At 38.3% G+C, this 13,883-nt stretch overlaps 1 non-coding gene across 1 annotated transcript; it reads right to left on the reverse strand.

Moving 5' to 3' along the window:
• Nucleotides 1-12,945: 12,945 nt before the first annotated feature.
• On the reverse strand, nt 12,946-13,052 carry LOC141669974 (small nucleolar RNA R71). Its single transcript, XR_012554226.1, has one exon. It is a non-coding gene; the product is annotated as a small nucleolar RNA R71 (small nucleolar RNA).
• Nucleotides 13,053-13,883: the final 831 nt, after the last annotated feature.

The raw sequence follows: 13,883 nt of genomic DNA on the forward strand, positions 1-13,883 counted from the left end.
GCTTAGGATTTATATGTTTTAGTTTTATTATGAAGTTTATTAAGACTTGTGTAAGGGACGAATCCCAGACAATTTTATGAAATTCATGAGTTCTTCAAAGTATGTTTGTGGCCTAACAAATAAAAATCAAATGCATGGATGCAAGCATAGAAGGTGATAAATAAAATAGATCTGATAGATGTTACAAAAGTTCGATAAATAAAGTCTCGAAAATAAAAAAAAACAAGCCACGCAGGGCTGAAAAAGCTCTAAGGAGCTGAAGTACCCTCGGCATCCATATCATCGTCCTCTCCACTCTCGCTGGATGTCTCTGTCATCTCGGAGGAGGAGGAAGAACTGTCGTCCTCAGCAGGTCTGGAAGAAGACTCGGGAGGAGGAAGGAGTGGATCCTGAGGAACATGGTCCGAGACAACTACTCGGGTACGAAACCTCTGTAGCAAAGCCTCGTCATCAGGGCAGATATAGTCCGCCGGGTTAATATCAGGACAAGACTCGTTCACGGTCCCAAGGGCCGTGTCCCAACTAGTCCTAAAAAACCCGGGAAAGACTGAATCATCCCTAATCCTCATGGATTGGGCAAACTCCTCCGAGTCCAGGTAGTTGTCTATAGCTTTATCCTTCTCCGCCCGAAGTACCACCAGCTCGGCGTTAGACTCTCCGAGTTCTTCCTCCTTGCGCTTGAGCTTCTTCTCCAGGGTAGCGTACTTCTTCTGTTGCCTCCTGAGGGCATTATCGGCCTTATCAGAAGCCCGCTTTCATGATTCGGCTTGCCTCACAGCGCCTTGAAAGTAGGAGTTAGACTGAAACAAAGCAATTAAGAAAGTATAAGGCAAGAAAATGCTACAAGAACGAAAAATAAGTTCAAAAAAGAGAAGGCATACCGAAGCCAGAGACTGAGCTCCCATGAGTTTAATCCTCTCAAGATCAGGGGTGGCCACCACATCAGTAAAGTCCTTTGGAGTCACGCTATGGTAGGACCAATCCCAAGCATGTTTCGTGGAACCAACCACGGTGTCCCCTCGGCGGAATCCCCAAAGAGGTTGGAAGGCACCTGTGGCAGTAGCAGTAGGGCCAGCAGCAGTGATAGGAGCACTATGGCCCCCAACTCCTTCGGTTGAAGCCTCCCCCATAGGCTCTTTCTGCTTTCTCAAGAAGATAGGCTCTGTCGCCTTTCCCCGGGTGTCTAGGCCTGCGAGCCGAGCTTTCTTCATCCTAGCTGTCTCCTCAACCAAAGGAACATTGTCCTCGTTAATCTCCTTAGCAGCTGAAACAAAGCAAAGGACAAAATAATTGATGTTAATAATGCATGAAATGAAGTAAAATTGAGAAGGGAAGAAAAATACCATGTTGAGAAACAGAGGATAGTCCCACATGAATCAGGGAAAACTCCTCTAAGAGAGTCCAGCTGGTGGTCGTGCCATCATCCTGAGTAAGCCCATTATAAATAATAGTTTCTTCGGGAGTTAAGTGAATGGATTTGAGGCTACCATCACTAACCTTCCCAAAGGAAGATCGAAAAAGTGTGCCCCAGTCACCATTCTCCCAACGTAACCCGACGAAACTATTCCTCCAATTTTGATTATTATCAGGAATAGAGGCGCTGTTAAAGATATGTTTGCTTTTGGGCCTTTGCTTGACATAGACCCAGCCGCAGATACCGGAAGAACTATTGTAACACTGAAAGACTTTCCTAAAAACAGCTATAGAAAGAGGAAAGCCCTCCCTAAGACAATAAACCATAAAACATAGAATATTCCTCCAGGCGTTTGGAGGAAGCTGACACGGATTAATTTGTAGATCAGCCAAAAGATGAGGAATAAAAGGATGGAAAGGAAACCTAAGCCCAGCATTAAGGGCATCTGTGTAAATGAAGAGAGTGTCGGGTCTCCAGTGGCAAGTACGGTCACCACCAGAGACTGGAACTAATCTAAAAGGAGGAAGGACGTTATAACGAGCATTTAGTTTATTGAAATCTATGTTGTGCCAAGTATTACAATGATTAAAAGAGTCGAGATGTGCAGTGGAGGGATATTCATCCCCCCTAGTGTTAATCATATCAATTAAAGACATATATGAAGAGCGGATCTCGATATCCTTACCTCGTTTTGAAGCCGAGGCTATCTTGGCCGCTCTCTCGGAACTCTTGTCAGCCATTTAGTAAAGACTGGAAAAGAAGGCTGGGAGCTAAGGGAGGAAAGTTGGAAGAGGGAGAAATTTGCAGGATGATTGAAGAAATGAAATGAGAGGTGTGAGGAATCACACTCTCATCCCACCTCTTTATAGCCAAGAAAAAGGGGATTTGGGCCTCAAAAAAAGCCCATATGGGCCCAAAAATGGAAGGATCTGGAATGTTCCAGAATATTTTAGAAAAGTCTTAGAAAAGTATGGAAAAATCTGTAATGATATGGAAAATTCCAGAATATTCTGGAAGTCGGGCTTAAGAGTTCAAGCCCAACCCAAGTTTGAATGGGCCTTGGATATTAAAGCATGATAAAGGCCCAGTCTAAGAAAGCCCAGAAAGAGGGCCCAATTAGTTGACAAATAAGGCCCAGATTTAAGAAATGGGCCCTGGATGAAGACCCATTAAGAGGGTGGCCCAGGAAACCCAGGCCCAAATCAAGGACCCAAAAAAAAAGTCCAATCCAAACATATGGCCCAACTTCAAGGAAAAAGGATATGAAAATAATCATTCCTGACCCATTCGACCAGAAAAAGTGAGGAAATCTTGCTCGAATAACCTGAGATCAAAGTTCTGTCGATTAAGGCTAAAAATTAAGCATAAATTGACCAGAATTTAAACTCATTCGACTAGAAATCAAATGAAAACCCTGGTCGAAACAATCCTGCTCGAAATTGCTTCGACAAAAGCAAGAAAGGTGGCTAATTCAGTCAAAACAAAGAATTCTGACCCAACATCCTGACCGAAAGTTTCCTGCTCGAAAAAGAACAAGGGGGTAGGAAAAATCCTGGCCGAAATTCGACCAGGACTTCTGCTCGAAACACTCCTGCTCGAAAAGCTGTCGACCTGGGCAGTAAGAGAAGCTTAATTCGGTCAAAAAGCAAGAATCCTGACCGAAAGGGACATAATTCTAGTCGAAAAAAAAAAAAAAAGGAAAAATCCTGGCCGAAATTCGACCAGGACTCCTGACCGAAAGCATCCTCCTCGAAAATCCTTCGACCAAGGCACATTAGGGGCTAATTCGACCAGGATCCTGGTCGAATGGATTCCTGGTCGAAAATTGTATAAAAAAAAGGAGAAAAAATCCTGGAAAATTACAAAAAAAAAATCAGGAAATTCCTTAAAATAATTTCTGAAAAATGTTAATATTTTCAGAAAATTAGGGAAAAATCCAGAAATTAAGGATAAATCCCAGAAAATTAGGGAAAAATCCAGAAATTAAGGATAAATCCCAGAAAATTAGGGAAAAATCCAGAAATTAAAGATAAATCCCAGAAAATTAGGGAAAAATCCAGAAATTAAGGATAAATCCCAGAAAATTAGGGAAAAATCCAGAAATTAAGGATAAATCCCAGAAAATTAGGGAAAAATCCAGAAATTAAGGATAAATCCCAGAAAATTAGGGAAAATCCAGAAATTAAGGATAAATCCCAGAAATTAAGGGAAAAATCCAGAAAATTAGGGAAAATCCATAAATTAAAGATAAATCCCATAAAATTAGGGAAAAATCCAGAAATTAAGGATAAATCCCAGAAAATTAGGGAAAAATCCAGAAATTAAGGATAAATCCCAGAAAATTAGGGAAAAATCCAGAAATTAAGGATAAATCCCAGAAAATTAGGGAAAAATCCAGAAATTAAGGATAAATCCCAGAAATTAAGGGAAAAATCCAGACAATTAGAGAAAATCCCGAAAAATTAGGGAAAAATTCCTGGAAATTAAGATAATTTCTGAATAAAAGGAAGATTCATCGTAAATGTGTAGGTCGCTCCACACTTTACGAAACCCTGAAAGGGAACGAATAGATTTAACTTCTGCGAAACCTGATCAATGTTTCCCAAAAGTTGGGGGGCAAATGATAGGGATAAATAAGTCCTGATTTTATAATTAATGGACTGCTAGGCCCAATAAGAAAAGGTATGATATTCAGACCAGAAAGGTTAAGCCTGATGGACCAGATCAGGCCTGATGGAATAAAAAGGCCCAAAAGCCCTGATTATTAATTAATTTCGTAATTAATTAATAAGGGAAAAATCAGCTATTGAGAAGAGTCCCGATAAGGATATAAATCCTTATAGATTAGCCTCAAGGGGACCTAAAAGGATAAGGAATCAGCTTCCTACTTCCTAGGACTCCTAAGTCTATCCTAATTCAGAGGCTTGTCTACCAAGTCTCCTATACCAAGTCCAATTCAAGGACTCCCACATCTATATAAGGGGCCTCACCCCACAAATCAGAACTACGTTTTTTGACTTGATCCTTGGCAATCAGCAAGGTACGTAGGCATCTTGTTAAGGCAGATTGAGTCACGAAACACAAGAGCAGTCAAATCGAGCCTCGAAGCTCACGTTCCTTAGTATTAAATACAGCAATTATATATATTAGTTTTTAATCCATAACAGCTCCTATCCCAAAAGTACTACCATAGATAGTCATCTCGTCATTAAAACTAATCATTCATAACTTAGGCTAATCCTCCAAAAGCGGTGCTGCATGAAATTCTTGTCTAATTGCTCTGGCTCTGCACACTACCATGGATCAAGAAATGCGAGCACGCACGACATCCCTAACCTGCTCCATTAAAGCGGTGATGAGGTCTAGGATAGTTACAAGTAGAGATGGATCAATCTGACCCTCAAGATGGCCTCTAGCTATAACATGGGTGGTAGCCTCAATCCTTTCCATGCTATGAGCTAATCCTGCCGGAAGTACCCCACCCTCAATCCTCGGTGCAGTAAGTCGATCCAACAGATCACTCCTAACATTACGGGCCTCAGACAGGCCACCCAAAGTCATATGATAATCAGCGATAAGAGAAGCCTGAGTGATAGCATATAGCAGTCCATGGGGTGCAGGTGGTGCAGACCTAGAAGATCCAAATGGATAACCAAGCACGGTATCAGGTGACAATGGTGCAGGAGATAAAGGTGGCATTTCCTCAGTAGGTGCTGGGCTCTGTACCGGGGATGGGACAGGAATTGGTGGAACCTCATGGATGTCTACAGGAACCTCTGGAAGAGGGTCTGATACTGGTATAATTGGTGTCGTGGAAGGTCCCACTCCTTCTGCCCTCATTAACCTTCGTGCCCTTGGTAACTCTTCATCCTCTAGTGCCACCCTCGCGGCCATTCTTGCTCTGGTAGTCGCCCTGACTACGGTCATCAATTCCTCAGCGATCCTCTCTTCATTCTCATCAGGATCCTCCATGAGATCCTCCTCAGCCACAATCCTTTCCGGAATAACATCCTCAACCACAACATTCTCAATCTGAACCTCATCCGGTCCCTCATTGAAGTACTCTATCGGATTCACAATTTGATCTCCAACTTGTAATAAAACATCCTCATGCTGATGCTCCTGAACCTCAGGGTTCGGTGCCCCGCTGCCCTATACGAGAACGAACTATGTTACTATCACGATACTTATAAGGGTTCCCGTAAGGGTTTTAACTGTCAGTACTACGTTAGGTAGCCTGACTATGAACTTGGCAAGAGTTCTTATTATCTTAGTGAACTTATTATCTTAACGTCACATCATCTGTGAGGTTTATAACGCTTAGCTCCGATACCACTTCTGTAACACCCCCAGATCCGGGGTCGGGGATCCGGGTTGTCACGAGTTCCATTTCCCTTAATAACACCCAATCTTAATAATTACTCATCTACTCTGTACTGTGACCCCACAATAAACACACACACCACACGTTATAGTCTCAGAGATGAACATAAAAAAAATAACCACAAGTCATTTTATTCCACAATTATCTGCCAATACACCTTAAAAGGTTTCTGAATAAATTTACATTTCCTTGCCATTATTACAATTCATATTATACATAAGTTTGGTTCCTCAATAGTTGAAAATCTAGCCTACTGGTAGCTCCTACCTCAGCTACGGCGGCATCAACGCTTCCCGAAGACTGCAGAACGCTTTCTAACCGCTTGCGAATCGGAAGCTTGGTCCTGTTCATCTTGTCTATCTGATGTTGTGTGATGAAAGAAGAAAGCAAGGGTGAGCAGCAAGCCCACCAAAATAATATGTATAATGATTAACAATATATGAGTCTTCTCATAGTACTCATGAAAGTCTTGGTCAAAAGAAATGAACCAAGTTTGATATCTTAATGCGATGAAGTCGCAAAATATTCAGTATATATACATATATACTTTTCAAAATATTGGAAGTCCTCTTCCATGCCTAATATACACATAGTTCCAGTTTATAACTGTATATAAAAAAAATATCGTTGCAAGGTGATCTCATATATCTAACCTTGTCTCAACGTTTTTCTGAAAATCTTTGTCATGCATAAGATAATCTTTTACTAGATATAAGTTTAAAAGATGAAGTTACAAGATACTCCAATATACTTATATCTTTTCTGAATACTACTTGAACTACCACCGTTCAAGTTATAATGAGCTTTCAACAGTTCATCACATAGATGAGACTACAAGACAAGATTTAAATAGATTAAATCTTTGAAATATTATTAAAGGAAATGAAGTTATGATATACTTCATTTAGTTCTGATATATATATATATATATCCACATATACATCTTCTTTATACATTTCCTGAAAACCTCTGTCATGTAAAGTATGAACAGAGTTTGAAACCTCCAAAGAATTTTGGAAAGGAATAGAATTTTGGCATAAACCAGATATCTTGCTGATCAGGCAAAGATACCCATAAGTAACCTTTTCTACTAGTAGATGGACGAATTCCCCTCTGGTCATCACTCTGGTCGTAATAGGACCTTATGCTGGACTGCCACTCAGCCACTTATGCATTTGATGGACTCCCACTGAGCCACTTACACTATCATGGACGCCCACTGAGCCCATGTTGCTTATGCCGACTCAATAGATGGACTTACTTCCCGAACGTTGGGTAAGTAACCAATTCATTTACCAAAACTGCAACCTTGTTGCGAATATAAAATACACCACAGAGCCGGATCCCTCAGGTTTTGAGCGAGTATTTAAATCCCCTTAAAAAGGAAGATCTTAAATATAAAAAAAAATGAGTTTTGGGATCCGCTCTAACTTTTAAAAATCATTTTGAAGACTCGAAAACACTTTAAAGAGTGTTTGGAGTAAAGTTGATTTAATGAAGTAAATCAGTCCCCAGTATATTTAGAAAATGCTTGAATATTATTATTTAAATAATATTCTCATAAAGATAATCCTTATAGAAATAATCGAAGTAGAAGTATTTAAACTTATACTTGAAATGGATATTAAATAACCAAAGATATACTTATATAAAAGTACAATCTTTATTTGAATAATCGAAAATAAGTTTGATTATTTACACCTTATTCTTTAATAAAATAAAGAACAAATCTCAGCAAATAATCGGAGTCATAGATCCTCAAATGAATATTCAAATAATATTCATTAAATAATATAAACTGAGTCATAAGCCCTCGAATGAATATTCAAATAATATTCAAATAATAAAATAAAAGGAGTCATAAGTCCTCGAATGAATATTCGAAATAATATTCAATAATAAATAAAGTTATCGAATAAACCTTATTCGATTAATAGTTTTGAAAACTATGACCATATATATATATATATATATAAAAATATATATATATATATATACATATATACCAAAATCTGCTCGGGATCCTCGACTCCCGGTTTTAGAAAATGTTTTCACCTTTGGGTCCCTATACTAAGGGTATATGCAAATTACCGCTATTCTCTAGCATAGGTATTATCAACTGAATCAACAGATATATATATGGAAAGAATACGAAACAGGCATGCATATATATATACCATAGCAGCATGCTTCAATATATTGCAACATTTGCTAATTAACCAACATGCATCTATCGCAAGGTAATGCATATACATATATACATCACAACAACAGTTATAACGGGTAGAAAACTTGCCTGAGCGACTTGGGGTGATAAAAGGCTCGGGACGAGTTTGGTAACCTATAAACAAGTAAGTTGGAATTAAACCAAAGTCACTTGTAAATCTATACTTTAACTAACTTAGACTCTAACGCTTGTTTTGCGCTTACTGATTCGCTTAAGTCACTCGAGTACCCTCGGCTCCACCATTTTTAATAATTTAACCTTTACGAGTTTTAAGGCGATTCCTTCGCGAGTGTCTTACCAACTGCCTAACACACTTACCATAAATGTTTCATACATTAATTAACCCTTTTTGGTCTTTAACCTATGTTTCAAAGTAAGGCGAGGGGAAAAGTTTCATTCGCGAAACGCCGTTACTTGAAACGGTCGTTTCTCCTAAACCGTGCATCGGAATCGAACGAACTACATATCAAAACGAAGCTCGTAACATGAGCTATCTAAAAATGGCAATGGTCAAAATCTAGAAGGGGGTTCTAGGGTCCTAATGTTATGCACAAAAACAGTCTAAAGAAAATCGGATGTTACGACGGCTATGTTTACGCGATTTCCCAATTTAAAACCATTCAAAACCAACCCAATTCAACCTCAAATCAAACATACAACCAACATCCATCCTTATCACATCATATCAGCCCCAACCAATTCAATTTTAACATTCATACTTATGCCTAAGCATGAATTTAACTATACTACATTCTTTTAACCAAAACAACAAGATTTACCATTCCATTTCAATACCATTTCAATCCCAAACTCTAAATCACAAACATTAAGCTACAATATCACCCTACTAATCAAAATCATCTTATAATACATAGGAATCTAGGGTTTGGAGATGATATACCTTCCTTGAAGTGGTGGGAGGAGCTAGGAAGCCTTAAGAAGCTTTGAGAAGTCTTAGGAATGCTTGGATCTTCAAGGAAATCAAGAAAATTTCAAGTTAAAAACTTGAAAACACTATTCATTGTCTTCTTCATTGATTAAATGAAGAAGATTGAGAAGGAATTGATGGCTTAAACTCATGATATAGCCCTAACTATGCATAAGGATGATTAGGGAATTAACTCACCAATTTAGGAAGCTTGGATCTTTGATTTTGAATTTCCTTGCCTTTAAAATGTCAAAAAGCCGAGAGCATGAAGAACAATGCCTTGGTTTCTTTTTTGATTTTGATGAAAAATGATTTGCTTGGCTTGGTTGGTTTGATTTTGTGTTTGTTTTAGTAAATTACTTAGTTGCCCTTGATTTTGTGTGGTTAAAAAGCCACCACATTTCCTTCCCTCTTATGTCATGCTTGCATCACTTTGTGATGTCATCACCCCTCATTTGTCCTCTTTCTATTGGTTGGATGACATCATCCCCACTAATCCCTTTGATTAGCTTTTAATTGTTTGCCTAATGACCGCTGATCTGTTATACGGTTCGCTTAACTTTCGTTCTCGTTTCTCGTTTGAGGAATCATACCCGGGATCTTATTACTTAGGTTCCCTTAACCTTTCTCAATACATTAAATTCCTTTTTATGATCCTCTATTATAATCCTTTAATTTAAATCATTTTTATCCAGTTACCTTATACTCAATTCTCTCCGTATCTAGTGGATTTCCGGGAAAAATCAAAGTGTTCGGATTTGGATTCTGACGATCTTTACATACACTTATATCCTATATAAAGTACTAATAAAATCTCAGAATATCCATATCAGAACCCCTACATAGTGTGGCATGAAAAGTTTTCTCATTCAGCAAAAACACTATTCATAAGGGTTCCAAAAATTTCCCAAAAATTGGGGTTATTACAACTGATACAGATATGCCTAGCAATTTAAATGTTTACTTTTTAATAAAACAATTTAAATGTATACATATGCTTTTAATCGATTAATCATGCATTTTTCTGATTTATTTATCTACACTTGTAGTTACCACCACCACCACCGCTCTCCGAGTATATAAAATTGAAAAAAGCTCGATGCAGAAGGGATGGTAAAGAGACTCGTAATGATGTTGCTGAGAAGGTATTATTCTCTTGTTAACAGTGTTATTTATCGATTAACCATGCATTTTTCTGATTTATCTATCTACACTTGTAGTTACCACCACCACCGCTCTCTGAGTATAAAAATATACCGGGTCTCAAAAGAGACATAGAAAAAGTGAAAAAGGCTCGATGTAGAGGGGATGTTGATAAAAAAACTATTATTCAGTTATTACCATTGCTTTTGATCGATTAGTCATGCCCTTTTCTGATTTTCACCTATTTTAAGTATATAATCTATTTATATCCATTTAATTTTTTACTGATTTGTTGTAGTTGCCACCACTTCCACCACTATGCGAGTATGAAAAGTTAAAACTGGATAAAATGAGGGCAAATAATCAAGTTTACAAATCACTTGGGTTGCCTCAGATAGTTTCTACTTTTCAAGATGATGTAGAGTCGAATAGTAAATCAAAAGGTAAAAAGGGAAAGGCACGGCTATTGAGGAAGACGACTCACAATATGTTCCGTAAAATGAAGGGGACGTTGAAAGTGATGATTCATCTGAGATATATGTTATTTGATTAAATGTTTATTGGTTATTGTTGGCTTAATTCACTTTAATACCAAGTATGGTTAATTAATTCTAAGAACAAATTTTAGGATATTGAATATGTTAAGCAAAAGAAAATTGATGTTGGACCAAGGACTCGTTCACGAGCCAATGCAGCCCCTGGAATTGAGAAAAAATCAAGAACATCCAGCACTATAACTGAGAGGGCGGCTACAAGTTCTTATTGTCTGCAACCTGTTAAACCGACATCCACCTGTTGAGTGGTATTTATGATATTTTATTACGCTCCGTAAAGCTTTGAATTGGTGTAAATATGCTCAAGTTGTTGGTGTTTTAATGTGTTTTCTAGTGTTTTTGCATTTTAGGCATTATTCTAAGAATCAGGTGAATTAGCATTATTTTGGTGCTAATATGGTGTTAGGATGATGTCTAAAGAATAAAGCTCCAGAAGCCAACTCGATTGCAGCAGGAATTAAAGAAATTCAGAAGTTTTTCCAGAAGCACGGCGCGCCCGCCTTAGTCTAGCGCGCGGCCGTGCCAATTTGTCAGTGAGCTAGCGCGCCTGCACTGATGAAGCGCGCGGCCGCGCCGGGTCGGGATTCTAGAATCCTGATTCTAGTTGATTTATAATTGGATGATTTCTATCTTGCATGGGCTGCTATATATATTAAAATAAAGGACTTTTTTTAGAGACGGACATACCAGAGCTGAAGGAGAAGACGGCAAGAGACCTATAGCACAATTCAACAAAGGCGAAGATGATCTAGTTTATTCTTGTGAATCTTTGTTTTGAGTTATAATCTTGGATTCTCATTTTTTGTTTCGCTGAACCTATACTCTTGTGTTATACTTTATTTATTATTCATTATAAAGACTACGTTTATTATACCATACTTTCATCGGAATCCACATTGATGATGAGTCGGATCATGTGCTAATCGTTATCGTGGGGTTCTAGCGGATTTATTTATGGATTTCTTTAGTTAATTTGTTTCGATATTATATGATAACCTAGTATTGGTTGTACTTATTCGTCTTATGAGCGTCGCGAACTTATAAGATAGTGTGTTAATTCTTAATGAAGCGACTGTGAATTTAAGGATTTAGAACTTATCATGCTAGTATAGGTTCATGTGTTATTGTTATGCATGATTTGTAGGTAATTTTAACCATCTTACTTTCTCTATGTAATCATGATACATAACTTATGCATTAAACCGTTATGTTGTCAAATTCTATAGACATATAGGGTCTAAATATAATTGGTGTCTATTCAGTTTCTATCTATTTTGTAGATGTCTAGTAGTATGGTATTCGTGCAACGAAAGTTGGCGTTTATCAGTTTCATGTTATCTGATTAGTGTCATCACCATTACATGATAAGGTTAAGAACGAAAAGGCTATTGAATGAAGTACTTAATGAAGTTAGAATCCCATGTTTGTTATATATATTAATTCAATCATTCTTATTCTCTTAGTTATAATTGTTGGTTTAATTCTTAGTTATAATCAAAAACCCAATTTGTTATAGTCTTAGCATTGAATAATAACCATATCATCGGTGCATAAGTGCATAAATTAATTAGTTAACCAAAGTCAGTCTCTGTGGGAACGAACTAGAAATAATTCTATATTACTTGTGAACGCGTATACTTGTGTGTATTATTAGTGCGTGTTTGGCGACTAACAATTTTTTGGCGCTGCTGTCGGGGACTACAGTGTTAATTTTTTGTTTATGTGTTTGTCATCATTGATCTTTAAAGTTCATTGACTCAGACATTGTTACTTATCTGTTTTTTTGTCTTATTTCAGGTACTCTAGCGAGCGTGTATGCATACGCGTTCGCGGTCTCGTAAGAGAACTCTGGATAAAGCCGAGGAAGAAGTTGTAGTGGTTTGAAGGGAAGTTTTTGAGGATGAAGAGAAGGTAGAAGAAGAAGAGAAAATTGAGGAACCAGCTTTAGTAGTGATGGGAGATCAAGCAGAAATTCCTAAGGCTTTGATGGACTACTCCCAGCCTAAGATCAATGATATTAAGTCAAGCACGATTCAGATGAATTATAACTCAGTTCAGTTGGGGGGTTCTCCTACTAAAGACCCCAACATGCACATCAGGGATTTCATCGAGATCTGCGACACTTTCAAGTTTAATGGTATGACTAAAGATGCTATCAAGCATCGACTATTCCCATTCTCTCTAAGGGACAAAGCCAAGTGTTGGTTACATTCTCTACCACCAGGGTCTATCACCACATGGGAAGATATTGCTCAAAAATTTCTCACTAAATTATTACCTATAGCGAAGACCGCTGCAATCAGGAATGCTCTAACTCAGTTTGCTCAGCAAACTGGAGAATCTCTGTGTGAGGCTTGGGATCGATATAAGGAGATTCTAAGGAAGTGCCCACACCATGGCATGCTTGATTGGATGATTATAAACTGTTTCTACAATGGATTGGGTGCTACTTCTAGACCCATGCTCAATGCAGTATCAGGAGGAGCCTTGTGGGCTAAGAGCTACGATGAAGCTTATGAATTGATTGAACTGATGGTTGCTAATGAATACCAGAATCCTTCCCAGAGACTGACTCAGGAAAAAGTAGCAGGAATTCTGGAGTTGGATGCAGCAACTGTTATAGCTGCCCAACTTAAGGCTTTGACGATGAAGGTGGACATTTTGGCCAATTATGGAGTTAATCAAATCACTAGTGTTTGTGAGCTTTGTGCAGGTGCCCATGAGACTGATTAATGTGCTATTTCTAGTGAATCATCTCAGTTCGTGAGCAACTTTCAGTGATCGCAGCAACCTATGTCAGCCACCTATCATCCTAACAACCGCAATCATCCTAATTTCAGCTGGGGCAATGCTCAGAACGCGGTTCAACATCCTTATCAGCAGTATCCAGCTAAGCAGTACAACCCCCTGGTTTTCAGCAACTGCAATATGTACCAAGACAGCAACTCCAGTTACAATAAGCTAATGAAAAATCTGAATTAGATGAGTTGATGCTTATGTGCAAGAGCCAAGCTGTTTCTATTAAGACCTTGGAAAATCAAATTGAACAAATTGCCAATGCCTTGCTAAATCGTCAACCTGGTACATTACCAATTGACACTGAAGTGCCAGGAAATAGGGAAGCTAATGAGCAGGTGAAGACAATTACTTTGAGGTCTGGAAAGGTTGCGAATCCCGAACAAACTCAAGTTTCGAATGAAGAAGCTGGAGCTGAAGAAGAAGAAGAAGTAGAG

The sequence above is a fragment of the Apium graveolens genome, chromosome 6, assembly GCF_009905375.1.
Source record: "Apium graveolens cultivar Ventura chromosome 6, ASM990537v1, whole genome shotgun sequence".
In the NCBI taxonomy this organism is placed as follows: Eukaryota; Viridiplantae; Streptophyta; class Magnoliopsida; order Apiales; family Apiaceae; genus Apium; species Apium graveolens.